Below are 6,489 nucleotides of genomic sequence, written 5' to 3'. Positions count from 1 at the left end.
AATTAAACCATAAGATTTAAGTCTTACTGTTTAAACTGTAATTGGTAGGTTTACTTTCCGTGTAATTGTATGTCTTCAGATCTTATCCATAAGCTCTATGTGACTGTCTTCAACAGGAAGTTCCAAAGGCACAGGTGAAATCACTGCTGCCTGCTAGCGGTGCTAAATTATTAGCTCTTGAAGTTTAAGGTTAAGGTGCAAATAACCTTATAAGTAATACTCCAAGTTATTAGTTATGTTTACCTCAGTGCATATTAATCACATTTTGTTTTCCTGAGAGCACCTTTTTTATTTAAAATACTTTTTATTGTTGTTCAATTACAGTAGTCCCCATTTTCCCTCACTGCTCTCCCCTGCCCCACCCACCTCCCACATACAGTCTCCCTGACTCCCCTGTCGCCATTGTCCTTGTCCATGGGTCTTTTATTCTGTTCCTTGACTTGACCCTTCTTCTTTCCTCCATTATCCCTCTTCCCCCTCCCCTCTGGTCACTGTCAGTTTGTTCTTTATTTCCATGTCTCTGGTTCCAAGAATACCTTTTTTAAAAGACCTTGGGTTTCTGAGGGAAAAAGTGCCATTCAAAATGGGTAAGTTACAGGCAAAAAGGATGCTTTATGGGAAGGCTAGGAATGTCAAGTTATTTTTAGCTTCCCTTTTCTGCCTTGAAACTGCCCTATTTACTTGTTATTTCTTGTTACTGTAACATTATGAGATGCTACATAATTTCATAATGCTTTGATAATGTTTGAAAACTTCCTAAGTTATAAATTATAATAAATTGTTTAAAAAAAAACACCAGTGATGTGAAAACTTTTTTAATGCTATACAATCTCAATTCACCAAAAACACTTTAGCGCTTGCATCAGTACAGTGATATTTTGAAGTGGTGCTTTCTCTAGAAGTATAAATATGAAATTTAGAATCTTATGTACAAGTGAAATTGAAACTCATTTTTTACCTTATACTCTTTGCAGAGGAGGGGAGAAATTATACAAGGAACATGAGTTAGCATGTTAAATGTCATTCTATTTCTAGTTAAATTTGAACTATCTGTATCATTTGAGATAATACAGAAGACATGGTTTCCTTTGCTCTTTTTTTTTTTTTTTAAGATATTTTATCTCCTGAAGTTAATAGGCTATAGCTCAGCTGTTTTCTTGGCTGATCCAGCTTTCTGATCAAAAGACTTTTCCACTCCATCTTTAACATTTTCCATTGCTTTGGCTTAGAATTAATTACCCTGAATGAGTTTGGCATATAAGTGGAACATAGTTTAAATGCCATCTCTCAGCTTATGTACTTTTTTTGATGAAGTGCATGCAGAAACCAACCATATACATTAAGATGCAACCTCTATTTAAGGTTCACAAAATCTTAGGTGGTTGAACCATTTTGCATTCTGCCAGACTGGGCTATAATGATGCTGTGTCTGAGAGTTAACTGAATTTGAGTAAACTGGAAAATAGAAATATTGAGGTTATAATTATCTTGCCTGTTTTAACTATTATTTTAAAAAGCTCGTCAGTAAACTATTTTTAAAGAAATAGGACCATATTAATTGAGAACTGAACTGTGTACTCTACTTGAGCATACATTCTGTTCTGCCATTTTGCAACTCTAATCTCTGCTCTTGGCATAAGTTTTAACAGAGAAAATAGGTGAACACACTGTGGCAGACCCCAGCCAGCATAGTCTGCCTGTTGTGACCGAAGACGAGAACAAATGCACAGGCTACAGCAATCCTGTGGAGAAAAGGGGGATGGCACAGCCCCTCTGTCAAGGGGAGAGCACCCTGACCCTTGCCTAGACAGGCTTTTATTGTTTTTCTTGGGTCTTCAACATCAAAGAAGGATTTATTATCTATTATATAGAATATTATTGTCTATATTTTAGGTACAATCAAGGAAATGAAAATAACATGCAGAAGGGAATGGCAATGAGCTAATTAGCTCTGTCCTTGGGAAAATTCACATAGGCTTTGGAAATTACCTTGAAGATAGACAATATACATTACTGTCTTAGACTAGGGTGAGGGAGTTTTAGCAAGAGCAAGCTGTAACAGTCTGTATGCATTTTCTAGGCCTGATTCCCACGGGAAAACTCAGTTTGAAGGTCTGGCTCCTGCCCACCACATCGCTTCTGTAGGTTTTCCATACAGGGCTGAGTCACATTTGCCAGACCAAAACAAACTGGTCCCCTACAACACACCTCTTGAATTAGTACATACTAATATTTTTTTTATTGTCAGTGTGAGATCTAATACAAGCACCATTATTAAAAAGTCATGTATTTATAGTGAATTGGCATGATATTTTGAATTTGCTTCGAAATAGTCTGGGGTGAGAGCAAAGAAGTGAGTTAAGGGAGTAGATGAAACAGGATTGGCCTTGAATTGGGATCACTGCAGCTGGATGATGATCACATGGGGATTTGTTCCACTGTTCTCTCTATTTGTGTATATCTTTGAGATTTCCTGTTACTATTTTTCAAAAGCAGGTAAATATACACAATTCGAAGCCTGAATTTAATTATGAATGATGCTTATTCTTTTTTATGTCTAAGTAAAATTCAGACTGCTGTATTAGCATTAAATACTATGGAATTTAGTATAGTTGAAACCAACACAAATACATGATAGAAAAGATTATCATTAGTATATAACCAATTGCATAAAAGTTACTGTATTGACTGCAGTGTTTTAGCTGACTTGACAAGGAGACTTTTGTTATGAGGAATGTTGGTGACTACTAACCAGGTAGCACCCTAGTGGGGTACTTTTACCAACAAAAGTTCTTACTGGTGATCTTTAGTGGTGTGTTTTATGGGTAGAGTAGACTAAAGGGGAGAAGCAGAATCATAAGAGTTTCAGAGAGATTATTAGAGATCACCTACACCCAGTGTTTATTTCTTGGGCTAGCCAAACTTCCAAGAGCCTGGGCCAGTGGAGTCCTAAGGGTCAGGCCAGACCTAAAGCAGCAACCAAGGACACCTCATGATAGATGCTTCCAGCCTTCCACTTGCACCGCATGGCTTGTGTTCCTCAGCCTGACTGTCTCTGTACCTCTGTGGGGAATGCAAAGTCTGCACTGGTAAAAATATGTAGCTTAGATTAATATGCATAAAGTCAAATTTGCTTAAATCCAATTCTGTACAACTCACAGAACATCTGTTATATAAAAGCTAAAGAGCCTCCGTGGATTCCAAGTTAGCTTTCCAAACCAAATAGCTTGGACTATTAGGCTACTCCTTCCACTATGATTACTGGACACATGTGACTGCCTGTCTCTGACAGCTGCCTTTCCCCTGGAAGCCCATGCCCACAAGACTTACATAATTTGGCAGCATCATGGAGTAGGTTATTCTCATTTTACTCCTAATTTTCCATGCCTCAGGGCCTTGGCAGGGAACAGAATTCTGGGAAAGGGCCATGCTGCTCTGAAATCAGACCTGGAAGAGGGAATACCTGTTCACCAGGCAGTGTGGGTCACTGACCAGCCTGTTGACTGGCTACATTGGGCTAAGTGTGTACCCCTAACTAAACTACAATCAACTAAATCAACTGAAGTTGAAATTAAGATGAATGTGGTATAAAATTTCAATCAACTAAAGTTGAAATTAAGATGAATGTGGTATAAAATTTATCTAAGGATACAGAATGGTGTAGTAAACACCAGACTTACGTGCCAGGTAGAAATGACCACCATTTATTGAGGGTTTACTGTGTGCCAGGAACTCTGTAAAGATCTTAATATATATTATCTTATTTAATTGTGCAGTAGTGTCATAAGGTAATTGTTACCATTTTACAGACAGGGAAATGAAGATTCAGAATGGTTAAGTAACTTGGCCAAAGTTGCATACACAGTAAGTAGCTGGCACAGGGTTTGAATTCAGTCCTGCATGGCCCTATAGCATGCCCTTTTAATAACTATACTGTTCTTACATTCTGTAGGTAGACATGGATCAGATCCTGAAGGGTCTTATGTATCATGGGGACTAGACACCTGGATATCTTTGTATCCTTTCCCCTTTCTCTCAGAATTGTCCCTGACCTACCCAGTACCTTCTTCCTCTGGTTACAGTGTATAGTTGAACAAGGGATTGATTCTGATCCAAACTGAGCAAGTAATCCAGGAGCATTGGACTTTAAAGATCACGTAACTTGCAAGACTAAGGATCGTATTTGGGGGTGGCCAGTCATGTTTATTGTCTACTATGTACCAGGCATTGTTCTAAACACTAGAAAGACATCAGTGAACAAAACTGCACACTGTAAATACTGTATTAGACGAAGGCAAAAATCTTGCCAAATGGAACTTGCATTCTAGAGAGTATGTGTAAGAGGAACAGAGGAAGAAGCTGGTCTGCATAACAGGACAGAGGAGGTCAGACAGATAGAGGAGGTCATACAGCCTGTTGCAGGTTACATCATTGTCAGTTCTTTCCCTCTGTGCCCATGCTTTTGCCATAGTTTCTTGATGGATGGCCTTTGAGTTTGAGCTTGGCCAAGTCCCCTTGCTTTGACCAATAGCCTGTTAATGGATCTGATCTAAGCAGAATACTGTAATACCATTCTGTTTAAAGACTGAATAATGTTCTTTTGTGTGTATATGCCACATTTTCTTCATCTGTCTGTCGGACATTGGGTTGCTTCCACAGCTTGACTATTGTGAATAATGCTGCACGAATATGTGAGTGCAGATGTCTCTTCAAGGTCACGATTTCAATTTTTTTGGATATATACCCAGAAGTGAGATTGCTGGTTCATATGGTAGTTTTATTTTTAATTTTTGAGGAACCTCCATACTATTTCTCATAGCAACTGTACCAATTTACATTCCTACCAACAGTGTACAAGGGTTCCCTTTTCTCCAGCTCTGCACTGACACTTGGTATTATCTTTTGTGTGTGAGTATTTTTTATATAATAGCCATCCTAACTGCTGTGAGGTGGTATCTCATTTTTTAATTGAATTTATCAGGATGACATTGGTTCACAAAACCATACAGGTTCCAAGTGTACAACTCAATAAAACATCATCTGCGCACTGCACAGTGCTCATTTTGGTTTTGCTTTGTGTTCCCCTGATGATTAGTGATGCTGAGCACCATTTCACATACCTGGTGGTCATTTGTATGTCTTTTTTTTTTTAAAGAATTGTGTAATCACTTCCTTTACCAGTTTTTAAATCAGGTTATTTGGGGTTTTTGCTGTTGAGTTGGAGTTCCTGATATAGAGATAGGATAGGGTATTTGGGTGTTAACTCCATCAGATATGTGGTTTGGAAATACTCTTCCCAATCCATAGGTTGCTTTTTCATTTTGTCAGTTATCCACATTTGCTTTTGTTGCCTGTGCTTGTTGTATCATATCTAAGAAGTGATTGCAAAGATGATGTCAAGAAGCTTTTCCTCTATATTCTTGGAGTTTTATGGTTTTAGGTCTTACACTTATATTTTTATTCATTTTGAATTAATTTTTATGTATGATATAAGATAAAGGTCCAATTTCATTCATTTTCCTTTGGGCATTCAGTTTTCCCCAACACTATTTATTGAAGAGACTGTCCTTTCCTTACAGTGTACAAGGGCAGGCCCCTTGTAGTACAGGCTTCCCCATCTAGGTGAGCATTCTAGGAACCCATCTATATCAGTGTACCAGCTCGTGTTATTGTGAGAGGCTGTGTTTGGCTTCAGTGAATATTTTTTTTTGAGACTGTCAACATGTTTACCCATTTCTTATCTTTTTAAATTATATTTTACTGATTATGCTATTACAGTTGTCTTAATTTTTCCCCATTTGCCCCTCTTCACCCAGCACCCCCAACTCCCTCAGGCAGTCCCACACCATTGTTCATATCCATGGGTTATGCATATAAGTTCTTTGGCTACTCCATTCCCTATACATGCCCATGGCTATTCTGTAACTACCTATTTATACTTCTTAATCCCCTCACCTCTTCATCCATTCCCCCATACCTCCCTCCCATCTGGCAACTATAACAATCTATGTATCTATGATTCTGTCTCTGTTCTTGTTTGCTTAGTTTATTTTTAGATTCAATTGTTGATAGCAATGTATTTATTGCCATTTCATTGTTCATAGTTTTGATCATCTTTTTTTCTTAAATAAATCCCTTTCACATTTCATATAATAATGGTTTGGTGATGAACTTCTTTAGTTTTTTCTTGTCTGGGAAGCCCTTTATCTGCCCTTCTATTCTAAATGATACCTTTGCTGGATAGAACAATTTTGGCTGTAGGTCCTTGCTTTTCATGACTTTGAATATTTCTTGCCAGTTCCTTCCAGCCTGAAAAGTTTCTTTTGAAGAAATCAGCTGAGAGTCTTATGGGAACTTCCCTGAAGGTAACTAACTGCTTTTAAGATTCTCTCTTTATCTTTAACCTTTGGCATTTTAATTATGGTGTGTCTTGGAGTGGGCCTGTTTGCATCCATATTGTTTGGGATTCTCTGTGCTTCCTGGACTTGC

Source organism: Phyllostomus hastatus, unplaced genomic scaffold, assembly GCF_019186645.2.
Source record: "Phyllostomus hastatus isolate PE091 unplaced genomic scaffold, TTU_PhHast_1.1 phas_scaffold_585, whole genome shotgun sequence".
Taxonomy (NCBI): Eukaryota; Metazoa; Chordata; class Mammalia; order Chiroptera; family Phyllostomidae; genus Phyllostomus; species Phyllostomus hastatus.
This window is presented reverse-complemented; position numbering follows the sequence as displayed.